Source organism: Cyanistes caeruleus, unplaced genomic scaffold (assembly GCF_971803275.1).
Source record: "Cyanistes caeruleus unplaced genomic scaffold, bCyaCae1.hap1.1 HAP1_SUPER_30, whole genome shotgun sequence".
In the NCBI taxonomy this organism is placed as follows: domain Eukaryota; kingdom Metazoa; phylum Chordata; class Aves; order Passeriformes; family Paridae; genus Cyanistes; species Cyanistes caeruleus.
Genome location: NW_028256295.1, coordinates 1,411,058 through 1,433,360, shown reverse-complemented (window position 1 = coordinate 1,433,360; position 22,303 = coordinate 1,411,058).

The following is a 22,303-nucleotide window of genomic DNA, read 5'->3' as shown; positions in this document are numbered from 1 at the left end:
TAATGTTGTTTTAACAATGCTTTTAAATATTTCACTATTACGGCCAAATTCTCTTTGTACTTTGCAAATTTCTTTTTTGTCTTGGTATGAAAACGGTTTGTAAGTACGGTTTTGAGGTCTCGTTCCAGTAAAGGTGACAGGAGCAACAGTGGGGAAAAAGGCTGAATTAAAACTATTTAGTTTTCCATTCTCAGTTGTATTGAGCTGGGCGGGGGGAAGGGCTTGTCCTGCTCGGACATCGGGGAAGCCCGTATTCCCCCATTCCCCAGGGGCACCATGTGGCTCCACACTGGGAGCAGGCTGTGAGGTTCCACCCTTCCATCCCCCGGGGCGTCCCCCGGGGCCATCAGGGCAATTTGCAGCAGCACAACCACACCCGCCTTTGGAATGTGGTGAGGCAACCTCACCTCCCTGCTCGGTCTTGGCCCCGCCCCCCGGACCGTGGGAACTGGGCGGGGCCCCGCCCCTCAGCCCCCACTCGGCTCCGCCCTCAGACCCGCCCCCCAGACCGTGGGAAATGGGAGGGGCTCCGCCCCTCACCCCCCCTTCGGCCCAGCCCCCAGCCCCGCCTCCGGTTTCCGCCCCATCTCCGCCCCCAGCCCCGCCCCCGCAGGAGCCGGGCGGGGGGGCACTCGCCCCCACGCCGGGCTTCAGGGTTCTACCCCCCCCCATGCCGGGTCTCAGGGTCTCCCCCCCCGCCATGCCGGGTCTCGGGGTCCCACCCCCCCCCACACCGGGCCTCGGGGTTCCACCCCCCCCCCATGCCAGGCCCGGGAGGCTGGCACCCCCCCATCGGGGGGCAGAGCCGGGACACCCCTCTCCCTGCCCCTCTGCAGGAGCAAGGGGTATAACTCTCTCTCTCTCCGCCCCCCCTCCCCACAGGACAGGGGCCGGAGGAACAGGGAATAGGGTTGCAGCCTCGGGGGACAGGGTCATAGGGTGGGGCCAGGCAGGGCTGGGGGGGATTATGGGTAGGAGAAAGGGAATACACAGGAAGATTCACCATGTGGCTGGCTAACACGTGGCCGGCGCCATCTTGGCTCTGCACATGTTCTTGAGTAAATTCAGCAGAGCTCTCCCCTCCTTGCAGGGAGGATTTAAAGCTATATTTTTCAGGGTTTTCTGCGGGGAGGGAAGGGTACAGGCAGTTTTTGTCTGCTTGTAATGCTTGGGACAAGCGTTCCTGTGGAGGTGCCGAGGGAAGGTAAGCGGAGGAGAAAGCCGGAAGCTTCTTCCTCTGTAATATGGTTTTCCGAATTAAAAGGAAAAGGGGGAGGAAATCACCAGCTGTGCTGTCCCCCGATTCAACTTGCACAGTAAGGGCTTGACCAACTTTTTCCCAGTCAGGCAGGGAATCAACATTTAAATCCGGAAAATGCAAAAAAACCCATTTTACTAATTTCTTCAGCTTATTTTTTGAGAAATTGATATTTCCAGCTTTTAAAATATTCTTAATAAGGGAATATTTATTCCTTTCCTGTGTAGACAAAAGAGTACCCATGGCTAATCTTAAGGCTTTATTACACAGGTTGGTCTAACCCTTTTTTTATCTCCGAAAAAGCAGAAAAGATCCAAACTGCATTCAGGGTTTAAAAACCACCGCGGAGCCCAGGACCTGCTGCCGGTGCACTCCCCCCCCACTCCACGTGGACTCCTCTGGTCCCGATACCAGGGAGAGGCTTTGCCAGCAGCACTACCACCACCGTGCCCCGCAAAAACACCTATAACAACTGCCAGATTTCTCACACCCCCCGCGACCCCCCCAGTACCTGTTTCCTGAAGGATGCGCGGTGTTCGAAGAAAAGAAAAAAGTCCCAGTCCGAGTTGACTCGTGTAGTCCGCGAGCTACCAACTCGACCCTCGTCAGAAAAACTGCGAGGTAGATGGCTATCCCTAGGCTTGTTAAAACACCCGTGGGGTGTTTTCCAGCCGTCCGGAGGGGTTTTAAAGCCCCACACGATGGGCGCCACCTGAGGAGACCTTCCCTTTGCCCCCCGAAGTAAATCCACGCTAGCTCTGTCGAATGGAGGGGTCAGGGAGGCTCCTCGAGACCGAGAAAAGACCAAAAGGTGCTGCTTCTCCCTCCAGGGGATCAGAAGATGTTTATTCTGGCTAGCTGCCAGAGAGAGAAGAGGCCGGGTTACTCTTTCCCGGACTCTTTCAAACCTCGGGAGAGGGGCGGGGGGGATATATAGCACCAACCAATGGGGTAACGTTTCAGGGATAAGGGAGGGGAGGGGAAAAACACGTCACAGAGAAACACAGTAACTCCCAGAAATATGCACTACCACAATGTTGACAGGAGCTCAGAAAGAGCAGGAAAACAGAAACAAGCTCCACAGCGAATTCCTTTAAGAAAAATCCATTGATGGCCGGGAGGCTGCTGTGGCTCCTTCCTGAAAATCAGGGCTGTTGGGAGCACGGCACAGGGTGTCCCAGGACTTAGAGCTGGACACTGAACCCTCCTGGATCTCCTTGGCACCCGTCCCAGGCAGGGATGGTCCTGGATATCCTCCTGGATCTGCCCCAGGACGGTCCCTGCTCCCTGGGGTGGGATGGGACGGGTAGAGGACAAGGAATGAAGGTCAGGAGAAGAATACAGAGATGCTTCTTGCCACTGCAGCAAGAAATCTGGTGCACGGAAAGCTCAGCTGGAGATGAAGGTGGCCAAAAATGTGAGGCAAAATAAAAATTGACTTGTTAAATACATTAATAAAAAAAAATTAAAAAATAGAAATTACATCATCCCCTTCCAGGATGTGGATGGTCACCTGACAAACATGGACACAGACACAGTGCAGGTTTTCTAATGCATTTATTGCCTCTGTCTTCAACACTCACCCCTCCCTACCCAGAGGAAAACACGCATTGTACCAAGGGACACTGCAAAGTCCTTGAAGAGGGCAAGCCCTGCTCAGCAGAAACCAAACCACCCCAGACTGAATCACAGCATTCCCATCTTGAATCCAAACCCAGCACATGCCAGCTCTTGGGAAGAGAGGAACCCCATGGCAGTCAAAACCAGAGCAGTGGGACAAGCATGAGCGCTCTTTGGAATATCCAGATTTATTTAGAATGGAGACTCTGCGGAAGTTGGTGAGCTGCTAAGAGAAAACTCTTGCAGTCCTCGCCAGCCATTTCAGGAGAGCTCCCCAGAGACGGAGGAACTTCACCTCCCTTTGTCTCTGGGGGATCTTCTCTGGCACAGGGGAGTGGTTGTTTGAAGTTGGTGCCACTGTGGCGTCCTGAGATCCAGGGCTTGACACAGGTGGCAGCAGCACTCTTCCTGATGTGCTGCCGCTTGCTCCAGGGAAGGATTCATTGCAAGGGGCTGAGCTCCGGTTCTGATTTCCAGGCTTTTCCAGGCCATGTTCATCTTCAGGGATGAGCCAGGGCTGTGATCCCTGAATTGGGTGGGGCCGTGATGTCACAAAGGGGTTGAGCTCTGGTGTGATGCAGGGCCGTGATGTCACACAGCTGTCCTGGCCACAGCACTATGACATCACTGCGCCAGCCCTATATAAACCGGGCCAGCCCCCTCAGCTGCCAGTGCAGTCGCCATGGGACGTGCCGTAGCCATGGGTGACGGTGGTGTCCTGATGCCTGCCCTTGTCCTGCTGCTGGCCGCTGGGGCTGTCTGCTGGGCCTGTGGCCACTGGCAACCACGGAGGCGGCAGACGAGGAAGCACCCCAGGGTTAGGCCCAGAGGCCCATGGAGGAACCGAGCAGCCCCTGAGGCTCCCAGGTTCTCCAGGCCTCGGGCCACCCCTCGCCAGCGGCCAGGTGCTCCCGCAAGCCCTCTGGAGAGCTCCTGCAGCTGCGGTCCCTGCATGGCAGTGGCCCAAGAGCTGCAGGAAGTGATTATCCGGCACTGGGCACGCAATGGGACATCTGTGCCACTCTACTTTGGGATGTGGCTGGCGTTGTGGAAAGAACTGGAGAAGCTGATGAGGTGAGGCCACCTGCCCTGCTGTGGCTCGCCCAGCTTCTCCAGAAGCCACCATCCCTTCAGGAGGATGCTCCCAGCAAGATTGACCATCCTTGGGAGAGCCTCAAGCCTTGCAAGGATGGCACAGCAGAGAAGACCCGCCATCCGTGCAAGAAGCTCAGGCGGTCAGAGAACGTCCATGGTGCCAGGAGCCTCCACTATCTCTGACAGCCTCCGTCCCTCAGAGAGGCTGTATGGCACTGCACGGCTTGTGGCGTCCTGCACAGGGACATCAAGCCAGAGAACCTCCTCGTCAACCCAGACACTGGCGAGCTGAAGCTGATCGACTTCGGTTGCGGCACCTTCCTCCAGGAGTGGGCCTTTGCACAGTTTGCCGGTGAGCCCAGAGCGCGGGCCCTGCTCCCAGTGCCAGGCACTGCACGGCCCCATTCCCTCCTGGGCCGTGGGGTGTGGCATTCAGCCGGCTGCCGGCTGCCCTGTGGCACGGGGCAGGTGCTGTGCCCCAGGAGCCGGCTGCCGGCCCTGCCAACAGCAAGGGGCTGCAAAAGCCGGGCCCTGGCTCCTCGGCTTGGCAGGCCCACAAGGCCTTGGGCTGCTCCACTGGTGTTGTCAGCCTTGCAGAATGGATTCCTGGCTTTGGCACATTGTCAGGGGGAGGCAGGCAGGCCTTGGGGGGAAGTTGTGGCCACGGCTGCAGCCCCTGCCTCTGGCAGGAGGCTGGCGCCAGGCTCTGGAAGGCAGCAGCCTGCGCCTGAGCAGCGCCGCCCGTCTCCCCTAGGAACACGCACATACTGCCCACCCGAGTGGATCGGCCTGCGCTGCTACCACAGCGATGGAGCGACCATCTGGTCCCTGGGCGTGCTGCTGTTTGAGATGGTGTGTGGGTTCCTGCCCTTCGAGAACGAGCGTGACACCGTGTTGGGGCAGCTCTTCTTCCCGCAGGAGGTCTCTCCAGGTTGGTACACGGCCTGAAGAAGGCAGGCTTTGGCAGGTGGCACCGCGCAGCCCAGCCCGGCCCTCCCGCAGCTGCGCGGGACGTCCATGTGCCCTCAAGGGCCGGCTGCAGCAGGTGGCCCGTGGCAGGCTGGGTGTGGCACGCTTGGCTGAAGGAGGGGACGCTTGTCCTGCCGTGCCGCTCTCCCGCCAAGGGCAGCTCCCAGCACACGCAGCGTGGCCCGGCTTCTGCAGGCGCCGGGAGCAGCTGGGCAGGAGCCTTCTGCAAGTGAGCGCCGCTTTCTGCCTTCTCTCCCCAGAGTGCCAACATCTGATCCGCTGGTGTTTGTCCAAGCACCCCATGGACCGGCCGGTGCTGGAGCAGATCTTCTACCACCCTTGGGTGCTGGGCGGGCATTTCTGATGCCTTGGCGCAGCCTCTGCAGCACCCAGTTCCCGTGTCCTACGCAGGACTGAGGGCCCAGGAAATAAAACAACCCAAAACCCACTGCGGGCCTGGAAGTTTTGTCCTGGTTAGCAACTTCAGCTAAGGGAACCTCTTAGCAAAAGGGGTAATCAGAGCGTTCCCTTCAGCCTTTGTCAAGCTTTTGGTGCCTTTCCTCCAGGTTGTCCCTCAAAATCAGAGGGGGGTGGAGCCTGCACCAGTCCCCCCAAATCGGTGGGAGACAGAGACTACTCCCAGGCCCCTCAAAACTGGAGGAGGATGGAGACTATCACCGGGCCCCCCAAACTGAAGGGAGATAAATACCTGCCCCCCCCAAACTAAGAGATGGATGTAGCCCAGAGCATACCCCAAGTCAGAGGGGGAAGAGGAGACTGCCAGCCCCTCCAAAGAGGAGGGGAATTGTGCCTGTGCCAGCCCCACAAATTACAAGGGGACAGAGAACACCCCTGGCCTGGAAAAGGACAAAGAGCAGCCGGGGGATGCCAGGATGGTGACAACACTGGCAACCCCCAAATCAGAGAGGGACAAAGAGCCCGCACAGGCTTCCCAGAAGCAGAAAGGGGGCAGCAAATATCCCCTGTCCCCCTAAGTCGGAGGGGCACAGACACAAAAGGCCCCACAAAAAGAGCATGAGGAACCAAGAGCACTGCTGGCCCCACAAGGGTAAGGAGGATGGAGAAACTCCCCATCTGTCTTTGTTTTGGAAGACAGGTGTCTGCTAGAAAGGGCAGGGGCCTCCCCTGGAATGAAAATGTAGACCCCCCTCCCTCTGAATTATTATAATTCTGAAATCAAGGGGCTTTCAAGCAGAGATCTGAGGATAGGAATAACAGCTCTTTATTAGAATTTATAACCAGGCAAACAAACAACAATAACTACAGCATTAACAAGAAAACAGAACCAGGGGCCCCGTGACAGCTTTCTCGGCTGAGACGGGATGGAGGAGAGGCTTTGTTTCACAAACCCCCTCGGGCGGGCAGTCCCGGTGCTCCTGCAGGGCTCTGAGGAACACTCAGCTGGAACAGCAGGGATGAGCTGAGATCCTGGGCCGGTGGCTGAGGTGGATCAGCAGCTCCACGGCGGTGCCTGGCACTGCCACACATCCCGGCAGGACAGGGGGTGCGAGGCCACCAACAAAGAGGGGAGGAGGAGAAGCAGCAGCAGCTCCGTCTGGGTGATGGTGAAATTCCCTTCTCCCCACCACAACAACTCTGCGCCCGAAGTGTCCTTCTCCAAAACTGAAGAAAGCCCACCAAACTGTTGCCACCCTCCTTTTTTTCCTGCCCCCTTCCCTCCTTGGTCCCGGCCAAACTCTTTGTCTTTTTTCAAGCACCCACCAAGTACCCACAGTTAGGTTTTACCCCAAACTAATGGGTAAAAATCCTATGGGCAAGCCAGAAATAAAAAAGAAAGACACCTAACCCCCAACAGTCCCTGAGACTGGGGCTTGGCTTTCCTCGTGGAGAGGTGCATCAAGGAAGGCTGCAGTGTGATGGAGACTGTGATGGGCTGGGAACTCACTGGGGGAAAGGATGGAGCAGTTGTGAAGTAAAAGGCAGGTGGGGGACAGAACTGTTCAGAGAAGGGCTGAGCTACAGCTTGAGGAAGCTGAAAAATGTCATTTGGGGTCATCCCAGATGGATTTCATTTCAGAAGTTATGGAACAAGTTTAATTTTTGGGGGGTGTCATGTTTTCCCTTGGAGGTGGACACTGCAGACTTGAGCTGCATTGCCAAAACGCTCAAGTCTCTGCTGCAGGTCACAGCGTTTCTTCTTTGGCTGATCCCGGCCCGGTGCTGAGCCCAGCAGAGCCCTGGCAGAGCCCAGAGCAGCCTCAGCATCCGCAGAGCCCGGCTGCAAGGAGAGAAAGCAGAAACCGCCCGTCAGCTGAAGGCTCCTGTCCCCTTGTCCCAGCCAGCCGCGGTGCCCAGGCCATGCTGGCCGTGCTCAGAGCTGGGCCCAAAGCTGCCCATCACTGCTGCCTTGGGGAGCAGAGCAGGAGGGCAGGACATGTGCCCAGCCTGCAGCCAGCCATGGCACACCCAGCCCCTCAGCAGCTGCCCAGAGCGGGATGCTCCTGTGCCCGCTGCCATCTCCCAAAAGCTCTTGTCCCACCCATGCCAAGGAGATGAGGACCCACCTCACACCATCCGCTGCCACAAGAAAAGCTGGTCCCAAACCATGTCCTCAGTCTTCTCCAAGGGCACGGCCCATCCACGCCACAGCTGGTCCCAAGCACTTCCTGATCCAGACTGGACCCCACCTGGAACGCTTCCTTTAGAAAAACAAACAACAAATTAATGAAAATAGGTCACAGACAAAAAGAAGAAACAAGAAAAATGGTAAAAAAATCTTATGTCTGTCAGGAGCTTGAGGAAGGCCCAACCCCTACATTCTAGGGAAAAACCCACCCATGGGTGAGGGAAGCCCATGCTTTCTCCCTTTCCCCCTGCACTGTCCCCCAAAATCACGGTGATCCCAAAGCAAAGCAGGGGAGTGGAGCAGCCCAAGCCCTTCCTTGCCTGCACAGCAAAGCAGCCGTGCTCAGGTTCTGGAGTCCCACCTGTGCTCCTGCCATGGGGGTTTGTTTGTGTCGGGCTGGCTGCCCCAGCCCCAGCCCGGGGCACGGTGGGTGCTGGGGGCTGTTGGCAGGGCCAGGATCCCACTCCCATTTCGTATCCACCCCAGCCCACGTCCCCAGCCCTGCCAAAAACCAGCTGGGCAGCCACTGAGGAATCAGTTGCATCTGCCCCAGTGAAAGGGAAACCTTTGGTTCCCGGCCAATGCACAAATCTGGGAGCATCCCCCTGGGTCTGGACTTACCTGAAAATTCCCTGTGGAGCCTGGCTTTGAAGAAGGTGCCAGAATCAAAGTCCATCATCGCCAGATCCCGCTGGCCAGGTGGAGGAAGAGGTTGTCATCCTTGCTGTTGTCCTCCATGTCTCCAGCAGCAGCAGCAGCCCCACCTGGTACAGCTTCTCCAGGGGCTCCTTCTTCCCTGGGGTGACACCAGGCTGTCAGGATTCTGCCCAGGGCCCGGCTGTCAGTGAAGCAGGACAAGCAAAACCAGCTCAGATGGTGCCCACCAGTGCTGGGCAGAGCAGCTCAGCTCCAGCACAAGGGCTGTGTGCTCCCATTCCATGACCGCAGTGCAGTGACACAGGCAGGACAAAAAAGTCTGGGTTTCTTTGCTGCTGATTGCCAGGGCATGTGTGGAGCTGTAACTTACCAGGTCCCTGCATCACTGTGCCTGTGGCTCTCTCCCTTCTTCTAGGGCTGATGAACATCCTGCATCCAGGGATCACAGGACAGGTCTTCTAATGAGGGCCTGTCCAAGGAGTTCAGGGATAAACACCACCTGATCAGAATCTGGCAGTCTGGAGAGAGAAACCACAAACCACTGGTCAGTTGGAGAAGGCTCCTGTCGGCTTTGCCCCACTATTCTCGTGCCCAGGCCACGCTGGATGTGCTCAGAGCTGGGCCTAAACTTTCCCATCAATTCTTTGTTTTGGAGGAGAGCAGGAGAGCAGGACATGTGCCACCTCCTCAGCAGCTGCCAGAGCGGGATGCTCACGAGCCCGCTGCTGTCTCCCAGCACTGGTGTTCCCCCCGTGCCCAGAGATGAGGATCCACCTTGGGAGAGCCGTTGTGGCAGCGGGAGCTGGCCCCATCTGATGTTCCTGCCCCTCCTGAAAGGGTGCTCCCCGCAGACCATCTCGTGCAGCAGGATGCCCAGGGACCAGACGGTCGCTGCCTCGCCATGGTACCAGCCGAAGTCGTTCCATTCCGGGGGGCTGTATGACGGTGTTCCTATGGAATATGGATGGAGCTCATCAGGGGGATGCTGCTGCTCCCAGAGCCTGGCCCCAGCATCCCTGGGCATGTGGGGGCTGCCCCAGTGGCACACGGGGTGACCTGCTGCCCTCTCACCAGCACCTGGGACTTGGGTACAAACCTGGGGTTGGAAAAGAAGCCACTGCTGCTGGAAGAGGGCAGCAGAAACCCTGGCAAGGCCCGACCATGACACACAAAGGGAAATACCCACTCAGTGCTGGGGAAAAACCACACCCACATCCTCCCTGCTGACATTGCCCAAAAAATATCTTGAACCAAGGCAAACCAGGTGAGCAGAGCAGTCCAAGCCCATTCTCACCTGCACACCAAACCAGCTGGTGCACAGGTTCTGCCTCCCCCTCTCTGCTACCCCCACCCATGGGGGATTTTGTCAGGCTGGCTGCCCCATCCCCAGCCCCAGTCCTGGGAGAATCCCTGCTGCCACACCCAGGTTGGGCCAGGAGATGCCAGGACCAGGATCACCACCCCTGTGTGGGCTCACCTGCAAACTGAGTGTAGGCTGTGTCCTGCAGGTAGGTGCCACAGCCGAAGTCGATCAGTTTTGCCTCGCCGGTGTCCAGGTCTACCAAGACGTTCTCAGGTTTTATATCTCTGTGCAGGACCCCGCAGCTGGTGCAGTGCCGCACGGCCGCCAGCACCTGCTGGAACAGCTCCCGCGCCTCTTCCTCGGACAGGAACCTCCGTGCCCGAATGAAACGCCGCAGGTCCTGACACCGCTCCGGGCGCTCCAGCACCATCACGATGGTGTTGGGGAGCTCAAGCCATTCCAGCAGCTGCACCACACCGGGGAAGCCTGTGGACACCTTGTCCAGCAGCACTATCTCCAGGGGTGCGCTGGTGCCGTCGGGCTGCGGGAGGAGCACGGTGCCGTCAGTGGGGCTGAGGCCGTGCCAGGGCTCGGGAAGCCCTCAGCCAGCCCGGGATGCTCTGTGCCCTCCGCTGGCCCCACGCCCGCTCTCCCTGCAGGTGTCCTGGCGGCTCCCACCCTGCCGGGCCCCGGCTCATCCCCGCCCGGCACGGCCCGGCTTCTGCCGCTGGCCCGGCTCACTCACCAGCTCGCCCCAGTGCCGGACGCGGTTCCGTGGCACCTTTTTGATGGCCACCTGCAAGCCAAAGGGAACAGCGGATTCAGCTCACCGCCCACCGTGTCCAGCCCCATCCTCCTCCTCCGCCCCCTCCTCCTCCTCCGCCCGCCGCCGGCCCCTCTGCTCACCGGGAGTCCGTCCGAGAGCCGAGTGGCCGCAAAAACTCTGCCAAAGCCGCCGCGCCCCAGCAGTGAACCCACTCGGTAGCGCTGCTGCAGGGCCTGCTGCGCCTTCCCTGGGGAAGAGACGCGGCCGTCAGTGCTCGGCCCGGGGCCAGGAACGGCCCCCGAGCGCTCCCCGAGCTCCCCGGGCCGGGCACCCGCAGGCGTTCCCTCATTGGAACGCGACAGCGGCGGAGCTCGGGCCGGGGAAGCCGCAGCGGAGGCGGCGGCAGCGGCCGCACCGCCTGTGTCCTCCGCGGGCCCCGGGAGGAGCCGGGGCCGGGGCCGGGGCCGGGGCCGGGGTCGGGGTCGGGGTCGGGGTCGGGGTCGGGGTCGGGCCAGGCGGAGCCAAAGGGCAGCGATGCCGCCCCAGCCCCAGGCAATGATGCCCGCCCAGCAGCGCCAGCGCCAGCACAGCCAGAGCTGGGCGGAGGCGAGACCGCGGAGGGACGGCCGGGGACGGGAACGGGGCCGGGAACGGGGACGGAGACGGGGCAGCCCCGCCCGGGGCCGGGGGCGGGGTGGGGGCATGGCCCGGGTGGGCACGGGGGAGGGAACCTGGAAGAGGAGGGGACACAGGAAAAGGGAGACCGGGAGAAGATGCGGGACAGTGGGAGAGGGAGAAGAGAGAGAGAGAATTGATAAATTTGCTGCTTTCGCTGCTGTCGCTGCTTTCGCTGCTTTCGCTGCTGCCGCCGCTGCCGCTGCAACTGAAGCACCGGGGCCGTTTGTCCCCGTGTCCGTTTGTCCGTTGCCCGCTCGGCCCCGCCCCGAGCCCCGCGCTCCCCGGGCAGCCCCTGAGCCTGGCCAAACACGGCAACTTTGCCCTGCTGAGCCAAGAGCCAGAGTCTGGACTCCTGCACAGGGCCACAGCAATGCCCTTGGCTGCTGCTGTGCCTTGTCCCTGCTGAGGCTCAGACACCGTCTGAGCACATTCCCTGAATGCAGAATTTGTACCTGAGCCGAGCACTGCACTTGTGTCTCCAGCATTGCTTTCCAAGGAAAACAGGGCAAGGCAAACTGGCTATAGCTCAGGGTATTTTACAGGGTCTAAAACTTGCCAAGTCTCAGATCTTAGAGGTGAGAGCCATTTGGAATGAATGGGATGGAGAAACAGTGCAAGATGGAAAAGGGGAACATAAAAATAGAGAATAGAGAAAAATAGAGAAAAGCATATTGGTTGTTTCTTTGGATTTTATTTTCATTTCTTAAAAAAGCTGTTTCCATTTTCCCAGAATCTTCTCCCCAGTCCCGTCTGTTCTTTCCAAAAACCTGTCCTGGAGAACGAGGCGCAGCTCCTGTCACAAGATGTGCCCCCAGCTGCAGCTTCTCTTGGCTTCCCACACTGTGAGTGCAGCACAACTCTTGCAGCAAAGCAGGACAAATGTTTGAAGAACTTGACAACTTGTTTTTTCTTTTCCTTGTGCACAGGGGAGTTGTGCCATTGGTGAGGTTTTCATTGTTCCTCTTCTACCCAAAGAAAACATGATGGGCTACCAGGAATTGTTGGGGAATACAAGCCTGGCTGAATGTGGAGAAAGAATCTCCAGAGCCTGCAGCCAGCAGTGGAGAGCTCATCATTCCAACAGCCCCATGGACATCTGGAAAGTGATCTGGAACATGAAGATGGGCTGACAGAGGGAGTTTGTTTCTGTGTTCTGTTGAGATGATTCTACATCTCTTGCACTGGGAGAAATCAAGAGCACAATCAGTTGATGATAAGCAGCAGAACATGATAAGCTGGACCTGTCAGTGGATGAGAGAAAGAATGTGAAAAGGAGAAATGCAGGGAATGACTTGGTGAACTTTGTGTGTAAGAAGGGTCATTTTTTCCTAATAATTCCCAATTCATTCCCTTTGCTTTTATCCTTTTAACAAGGCCAGTTGCATCTCAGATTCCCAATGAAATGAGAACCCTGAGCTTGTGGAGCTGCCTGAAAGGTGCCCTGTTCCTTTTTCTTCTGCTGCTCAGAAGAAACAATGAAGCGAGTTGGGAAGTTCTGGTTTTTCTTTTTCCTGGTGGATTTTTTCATTTTATTTGCCACTGCAGAGGCAATTTCTGTGATGGCCTCTGTCAGTTGATTCTATTTCAGCAGCAGCAGCAGCAACAGGGCTGTGTTTGAACACTGCAAATGTGACCTGTGTGGCTTTAATTCCCCTCGACTTAGTGCTCAGGGACTTGGGAGCTTTTTGATCTCTAGTGATCATGATGCCTGAAACAAAAATCCTGAGTTCCCTGTGACAAAAGCACAGTGGGTAGCACTGATTGAAAGAGGCAATTGCAGCTGTACTGCTAAAATTCAGGTGGCAAGCAGAAGAGGGGCAATAGCAGCCGGGATCTACAATTGACAAGACAAATGTAGATTAAATAATTTTGTGGGGTTTTCTGGAATTTGGTGGGATGTTTCAGGAATTTTGTGGGATTTTTGTGGAATTTAGTGGAAATTTGAGGATATTTTGTGGGATGTTTCTGGAATTTGTTGGGGGTTTAAGAAGATTGAGGGATTTTTTTTTATTTTTTTGCAATTTCATGGGATTTTTTTTGAGTTTTATGGGATTTTGCAAAAGTTTAAATAATTTTGTGGGATAATTCTGGAATCTTGAGGGATTTTGAGGAGACTTGAAGAATTTTGAGGTATTTTCTTAGATTTTGTGGTAATTTGTTTAGATTTTGTGGGATATTTCTGGAATTTGGTGGGGTTTTCAGAACATTTAGGGAATTATGTATGGGATTTTTCTGAATTTTTCTGGGATTTTTCTTGATTTTTGAGGGATTTTGTGGCGAGTGGAAGAATTATGAGCGATTTTTCTTAGCTTCTTTGGAATTTTGTGGAGATTTGGTGGGATGTTTCTGGAATTTGGTCGGGTTTTGAGAACATTTAGGGAATTGTGTGGGATTTTTCTGCAATTTGGTGGGATTTTTCTTGAATTTTGTAGGCTATTGAGGAGATTTTGTGGGAGATTTGTGGAATTTTCTGGGCTTTTGCAGAGACATGAAGAATTTTGAGGTATTTTCTTAGATTTTGTGGAAATTTGTTTACATTTTGTGGGATGTTTCAGGAATTTGTTGGTCTTTTGAGGAGATTGCTGCAATTCTGTGAGATTTTCCTTGAATTTTGTGGGTTTTTGTGGAGACTTGAAGGATTATGAGGGATTTTTCTTAGCTTCTTTGGAATTTTGTGGGGATTTGGTGGGATGTTTCTGCAATTTGGTAGGGTTTGGGGAAGATTTACGGAATTTAGTGAGATTTTTTTCTGGAAATTTGAGGGATTTTGAGGAGACTTGAAGAATTTGGTGGGATTTTTCTGAAATTTTGTGGAATTTTGTGGGATTTTTTTGTACTGTTGTGACATTTTCTGGTATTTTGTGGGCTTTTGAGAAGATTTGAAGAATTGTGAGGTGTTTTTCTTAGATTTTGTGGAAATTTGTGGGGATTTTGAGGGATGTTACTGGAATTTGGTGGGGTTTTGAGAACATTTAGGGAATTGTATGGGATTTTTCTGCAATTTTGTGGGATTTTTCTTGAATTTTGTTGGATATTGAGGAGATTTTTTGGGAGTTTTGTGGAATTTTGAGGGATTTTGAGGAGACTTGAAGAATTTTGTGGGATTTTTCTTAGCTTCTTTGGAATTGTTTGGAGATTTGGTGGGATGTTACTGGAATTTGGTGGGGTTTTCAGAACATTTAAGGAATTGTATGGGATTTTTCTGAAATTTTGTGTGACTTTTCTTGAATTTTGTAGGATATTGAGGGGTTTTTGTGGGAGTTTTGTAGAATCTTGCGGGATTTTGAGGAGACTTGAAGAATTGTGAGGGATTTTTCTGAAATTTTGTGGAAATTTGTGGCGATTTGGTGGGATGTTTCTGGAATTTTGTGGGATTTTTTTGTACTGTTGTGGAATTTTCTGGTATTTTGTGGGATTTTGAGGAGACTTGAAGAATTGTGAGAGATTTTTCTTAGATTTTGTGGAAATTTGTGGGGATTTTGTGGGATGTTTCTGGAATTTGGTGGGGTTTTGAGAACATTTCGGGAATTGTATGGGATTTTTCTGAAATTTCCAGGGATTTTTCTTGAATTTTGTAGGATATTGGGGAGATTTTGTGGGAGTTTTGTGGAATTTTGAGGGATTTTGAGGAGACATGAAGGGTTTTGAGGAATTCTCTTAGATTTTGTGGAAATGTGGGGGGATTTTGTGGGACATTTCTGGAATTTGGAAGGGGTTTGGGAATATGTGGGGAAGTTTTTGAGATTTTTTTCTGGAAATTTGAGGGATTTTGAGGGGACTTGAAGAATTGTTAGGGATTTTTCTTAGATTTTGTGGAATTTTGTGGAGATTTGGTGGGATGTTTCTAGAATTTTCTGGGGTTTTGAGAACATTTAATGAATTTTGTTGGATTTTTCTTGAATTTTGCAGGATATTGGGGAGATTTTGTGGGAGTTTTGTGGAAATTTAAGGGATTTTCCGGAGACCTGAAGGATTATTAGGTATTTTTTTAGATTTTGTGGAAATTTGTGGGGATTTTGTGCGATGTTTCTGGAATTTGCTGGTGTTTTGAGAACATTTAGGGAATTGTGTGGGATTTTTCTGTAATTTTGTCAGATTTTTCTTGAATTTTGTAGGATATTGAGGAGATTTTGTGGGAGTTGTGTGGTATCTTGCGGGATTTTGAGGAGACTTGAAGAATTTTGTGGGATTTTTCTGAAATTTTGTGGAAATGTGTGGCAATTTGGTGGGATGTTTGTGGAATTTTGTGGGATTTTTTTGTACTGTTGTGGAATTTTCTGGTATTTTTTGGTATTTTGAGGACACTTGAAGAATTGTGAGAGATTTTTCTTAGTGTTTGTGCTATTTTGTGGAGATTTGGTGGGATGTTTCTGGAATTTGCTGGGGTTTTTCAAACATTTATTGATTTGTGTGGGATTTTTCTGCAATTTGTTGGGTTTTTTCTTGAATTTTGTAGGATACTGAGGAGATTTTTGTGGGAATTTTGTGGAATTTTGATGGGTTTTTGAGGAGACACGAAAGATTTTGAGGTATTTTCTTAGGTTTTGTGGAAATTTGTGGGGGTTTTGTCGGCTGTTACTGGAATTTGTGTGGTTTTGAGAAGCTTTCTGGAGTTTTGTTGGAGTCTTTTCTGGAATTTGGTGGGATTTTCTGGAGACTTGAAGAATTATGAGGTATTTTCTTAGGTTATGTGGGAATTTATGGTTACTTGGTGGGATGTTTCTGGAATTTGGTGGGATTTTGAGAAGCTTTCTGCAGTTTCGTTGGAGATTTTCTGGAATTTTGTGAGATTTTTAGGAGACTTGAAGTATTATGAGGGATTTTTCTTAAATTTTGAGCTATTTTATGGATATTTGGTGGTATGTTTCTGGAATTTGGTGGGGGTTTGAGAGCATTTAATGATTTGTGTGGGATTTTTCTGCAATTTTGTGGGATTTTTCTTGAATTTGGTAGGATATTGAGGAGATTTTGTAGGTGTTTTGTGGAATTTTGAGGAGACATGAAGGATTTTGAGGAATTTTCTTAGGTTTTGAGGAAATTTCTTGTGGTTTTGTGGGATGTTACTTGAATTTTGTGGGGTTTTGAGAAGCTTTTTGCAATTTTGTTGGAATTTTTTCTGGTATTTTGTGGGACTTTTAGGAGACTTGAAGAATGATGAGGGATTTTTCCTAGATTTTTTTGAATTTTGTGGAGATTTGGTGGGATGTTTCTGGCATTTCCTGGGGTTTTCAGAACCTTTAATGAATTGTGTGGTATTTGTCTGCAATTTGGTGGGGTTTTTCTTGAATTTTGTAGGACATTGAGATTTTGTGGGATTTTTGTACAATTTTGAAGGATTTTGAGGTGACGTAGAATTTTGTAATATTTTCTTTGATTTTTTGGAAATTTGTGGGGATTTTGTGGGATATTACTGGAATTGGGTGGGGTTTTGAGAACTTTTAGGGAATTGTATGGGGTTTTTCTGCAATTTTGTGGGATTTTTCTTTAATATTGTCGGATATTGAGATTTTTTTGGGAGTTTTGTGAAATTTCTGTGGATTTTGAGGAGACATGAAGGATTTTGAGGTATTTTCTTAGATTTTGTGGAAATTTCTGGGGATTTTGTGGGATATTACTGGAATTTGGTGGGGTTTTGAGAAGATTTCTGCAGTTTGGTGAGATTTTTCTTGAATTTTGTGGTATTTGGAGCAAACTTGAAGAATTGTGAGGGATGTTTCTTAGATTTTGTGGAACTTTGTTGTTGCTATATTTTATATATTAGTAAAGGCCTGTATGCACAAACCAGCCTTTAAAATAAGTCATGATATTAAGGGCTAAAATCCTTGAAACTTGCCTGCAGAAGAGAGAGTAAAGCAAAACAATATCCTTGTGTACAAGGATAAGAATGTAAACCTGTGTGTGTTAGCCAATAGTAACTTGCTCTGCCCGCAGACCCTGTAGAACCCTATAAAAGGTGTGTTAATAATAGAAATAAACGGCATTCACAATTAGTTCTGTGAAGACTGGTGAACAGCTCGGGGGTCTTTCAACATCTGGCGCTCCGACCAAGGACACCCCTGTGGGCAGAGGGGCTTTGGAGTCAGCGGAGTGGATCTGGGCGTTAGACGTCGCGGGCTTGGATCGGCACCGGATAGGCAGCCTGAGCGCGGTGAGACGCTGAGCGGTAGGACGTGGAAAGTCAGGCTGCTGGGGGAGGCCCAGGAAGGCAAGGGCGTGGTAGAAGGGTCGCAACCTTCCCCCTTGCGGGTGGCCGTCAGCATGGAGGCAGAGTTTGCGGCGGTTAAAAAACTGCTTCTCTGCATCCTCGTTAAACGAGGCGAAGCAGCCCAGGAAAAGGACCTGGATATGCTCATTATATGGGCTAATTGTCATGGGCATTTGCAGTGCTCACACTGCTTTTTGCGGTGCAAGAACGGACTGATATGTCGGCTCTGATATGGGAAACGGCAATTACAGAAAAGAGCAAGGACACTGCGTCTCTCGGTTGAACTTAGCAGATTGCAATTAATACCTTAAAAGACAAAAAAGAGAGATATGCTGAGGCTGTGAGCCCCGTAATTCTACCTGCGTCACAGCGGCAGATGCCTTTACCTCCCACTGCTGGACTAGCACTCCTATCTATGCTGCCCATGGAGAGAGGGAGGGAGAGTCAGAGAGAAGAAAATAAAGAATAAATAAAAAAAAAAAAAAAAAAAAGTTCCACAGCGAACGCTGAAACAACGAACAGAATCTGTTCAGTTATGGCAGGATGTGATACATCCAGAAATATTTGCTTCATTTTTGGAGTCACTTTTAGCATTACAATCTTATCTGGATCTTATCTGGATCGTTCCATCTTTACCACCCTGGAAGAAAAGAAGCCAAATTTAGTCTGGTTTCCACCTGAACCAGGGGGACATGAGGGAGCACAGAGGTGGGCTCTGTGAGAACAAAGGCACCCTGGGGGCAGAAGCAGCAGCAAGAAAAGTTCCAAAGCCACGCTGATAAGCTGCAATGATCGCCGTTGTTAGCACCTGGCCTGAGAGACTTTTCGTGTAACATCGCCTGCTTTTTTAAAATCGTGCCCTTTTTTCCTCTATCGGCAAACAACAAGAGAGATTGAGAGAAAAAACTGCATTTGTTAAAGTTAACTTTGTGAGGTTTTTCTTTTCCTTTCTCTCCGTTTTCCTCGCTGCAAGAGTATGTAGAGAATGTGAAGGAAGATAAGAGCAGAGCTGCAGCAGCAACAGGGTGGGCAGCTCACCCCCCTGCTCCCTCTCTAAGAAGAAGCACCCAGATAATACCCAGTTTGTTAAAAAGTCATAATTTATTGGGTTTTCAAAATGTTTTTATATGCCATTGTAGAGTTAATTCTGTGTTTTAAGTAATTATGAGTTTATGCAATTGCAGTTTTTAGGATTTTGCTAGAGAAGTTATTGTGATTCTTTGAACGTTAAAAAAAAAAAAAAAAAAAAAAAAAAAGGGAAAAAAATTAAAAAAAAATAAAAAAAAAAGAGAGAAAAAGTGTTTAACAGAAGTTGCCTTGCAATAATTGGTTTTAGAACCTAAGGTTAAAACATGGTATGATTTACAGCTTCTAGGAAAACCTTCCAATTAATGTTATCTACAGAAGAGATTTATGGTTTAAAAAATAATTAGTTAAGAGAACTTTACTGTACAAGACAAAGTTAAGTTAAAGTATATATTATCTATTTGCTTGTTTTTTCCACAATTTTAATAAGGTAATTTTAATGTGAGTCCTTTTGTTATATAAAGCACATATAACTGCATATACACCAATTTGGATTTTGGGTTTTAGTTTAAGAATTGGACTTAATGTTTCTGAAAAAATGTAAATGTAGTACTTTTGAAAAGTGCTACAAAGCTGGATGGCAACTCGCCAAATCCTGTGTTGTTGTGGTTTTTCTCTAGAAAAGCTGCACTTTCAAATCCTAACCAATTTAAGCATATACTAGGCAAATTCCTGTTATGAATAAGTATTTTTAGTAACATTTGCAGTTATTGTGAATTATTCTCAAAGCTAGATGACATAGAATTGTGATGTATTTGTTGCATTCTTATAATCTTTATAGTGAATTCATGTTACTGTTATATTGTGTTTAAAAAGTATATATCAAACTTTTAGTTGCCTTTTTGTACTAACAGAATAATATTAAGTTATGATTTTATTTAATATAGATTAAGTGTTAATAGAATTAAGGATAGTTAAGTTTTATAATGTTTAGGCTTGAATGTTTTTAAGTTAAGTTTTCTAACTTAGATATTCTTTTAAGGTTAAGTTTGTTATTTCCTTTTATTATATATAATTATTGTTAGGTTTAAATATTGTTTAATTTAAATTGTTTTGTGTTTTATTGGAGACACTTGTTTAAACTGCAAAGTATAGTTATTTTCCTAGAGATATGAAGACAGCCACAACTGAAACAGCAGTGACGGAACACTGGTGAACACCTGCTTGTGGATAGAAGGGAATGCAGTCTGTGACACCCTTGACTTCATCAGGAGTTCTATTGGTTGTTGCAATCTCTGCAGTTTTGTTTGTTATAGCTTTCTTATTTTTCAGTGTTTCCAGAATTTTAAGTAAGTAAGTATCATTGCTGAGGATCAGCTGCCATAGGAGAGGCTTCAGATTAAACCAACTGCTGCATGGTTTAATTGGTCTGGTACCTGAGGCTTCTGATCATTTGATTTGTACAAATGTATTTTAACAGTTTGCTGTGCTGTAAGCATCTCATAGCTGCTGCTATTGAGAACCTTGTTCTAGAAATATGTTAAGAGGCATCTTTCCAGTTTAAAGCCAGGCCCTGGCCAAGCCTTGACTTTACCTGGAGGGAACGTTTGCCATCAGATCCAGATGTTTTCTGTCCCAAATCAGTATTTGAGTCACTTTTTGACTCAGCAATTTGACCCTGTTGATATGACAGCTGGATCAGTTTTGAAGTGGGCTTGGAGAATCATTTCCGGAGGTGATTACCCAATCCTTCACTGATTGTTTTGTTTCTGTTTGTTTGCTAACTATGGGATGCTGGTGCAGTGTTTTAGTAATTAATAGTAGTTTTATATTACATGTGTTATTAATAATGTTTATGATTTAATTGATTTTTAACCGGTATAAGTTCTTATTAATTGTGTATATGGTTTTGTGTTGCTGTTGATGTTTATAACAGAAGTACAACTCATTTTATTTTTTTTTTAAGAAAACGGGGGAAATGGATGCCCTAAAAACATTTGATTAGTGTAATTCATTAACTTCAAGGAGAGAAGTGCCTGTGTTTTGTTGGCAGGTTCAAAAAGGTCACCTGTCCATCTGACCAGACTGTGTGCCTCTGAACACACGAGATCCAGTGAACAGAGAAGTCACCACACAGCCTTGGTACTCCAGACATGGATCAGAAGTGGACCTGTCAGGACACAGTTGTGTCTGAACACTACACAGACTGTTGCCAACAGAACTTTTATGTCGTTACTATGATGTTATATCTCTACCAATTTTTCAGGTATCCTTTGTTTTAAGATTTAGAAGGATCTGAAGAACAACTTGAACATCAGAACCCTCAGTCACCCATCAGCTGCCAGCTGACATCACGGGAGCAGTGAACGTTCCAGGACTGAATCGTGTTAGAGAAATTCTGTAGAAGATCTAAGAAGTGTAGAGACTCCATTTAACTGTATATAAAGCAAATTGTAGTTGTGTGTTTACCTTTTCAGCAAATTGCTTTCACGCTTAGACTACATATATACCAAAGCACGTGTGTTAAAAGTAGTTATATAATAGGTTAAGATAGTTTAGCCTGTGTAGTAATTGTTATGTTAGTATAAAGTATAAGTATTCCCCCTTCAAGAGCTAGTGTAAGCATCTTTGAAAGTTCATTTAACGATTGGAGTTTTGGCTGTAAGTTTGCAAATATGGTGTCATTTGCATGGAACAAACTGCTTATGGTAATTGTGTTGTGTATAGTCCCAACCAACTGTCTGCTAACTAACATCCAAAAGAGGCAGAACATGTGGGTCACTGGCACATTGAACTGGCCAAAGGTCAATGTGTCTAAGCCTAGCCACACCTGGAGATCCTTTCGCACCTGTCTCATAGGAGTCCCTGAATGGGATCCTCCAGCATTTAAAGATTTAATTAGTAATGAGACTCAACTGAATTGATTGGCAATGTTGCAAGAGTGCAATTGCACTGTTGGCTTCACATTAAGACAACCTGAAGCCTGTCGGCAAGCAAAAAATTACCAAAGTTCTCAATGTTACAACCCTCAGAAGAATTAGATTTGTTAAGTTCCACCAATACCTCAAGTGGACAGATAATGTTTGAACCCCTGACAAAAAGTCATTCTAACGAAGTAATGTAGCCCTGAGCTGCAGTCAACCCTATAGCTGATCTCGTTACTACCACTGAAAGTAAAACCTTTGTTTGTGGTGCAATCTCACAGGGCAATTACCAAAGCGATTACCTAGTTCCATCTTCCTAATCTGTGGGGATAGGGCATGGAATAGGATTCCTGCTAGTCCACATAGAGGACCCTGTTATCTTGGGAAGCTTAACTTTGTTCCACCCAAGCTAACACCAATTGTTGAATATAGCTAGCAAAATGAAGAACATCGAACAGTCAAAGCGAAGCCTGAATGAATTAAAGTTTAGCCACCCTAAAAAGGCTCGCTTGCTGGACTAAGGAAGGATTGAACTTAACATCCACAATGTTAAGTGAGCTTTCAGCCAATGTGAGTAGTGTACATCATGCAATATTATGAAATCGAGCTGCAATGGACCTTTTGCTCTTGGCACAGGGACGTGGTTGTGGGGAGTTTGAAGGCATGTGCTGCTTGGATCTTACTGATCATTCAGCTTCCATCCATAAGCAACTGCAACAGCTACAGGATGAGTTACATGCCCTGGAGGAAGATAGTGACCCCACTGGAAGCTGGTTCGCCAGCTGGGGCAACACCGGATGGTTGAGGTCTCTTGTGCTAGAAGGGGGACGGACTTTACTTATAATGTTAATTGGGATGACAGTCTAAGTGGTATGATATCTTATCCAAAGCCTGGTTTGTGCAAAAAGAGAAAGGGGGAATTGTTGCTATATTTTATATATTAGTAAAGGCCTGTATGCACAAACCAGCCTTTGAAATAAGTCGTGATATTAAGGGCTAAAATCCTTGAAACTTGCCTGCAGAAGAGAGAGTAAAGCAAAACAATATCCTTGTGTACAAGGATAAGAATGTAAACCTGTGTGTGTTAGCCAATAGTAGCTTGCTCTGCCCGCAGACCCTGTAGAATCCTATAAAAGGTGTGTTAATAATAGAAATAAACGGCATTCACAATTACTTCTGTGAAGACTGGTGAAC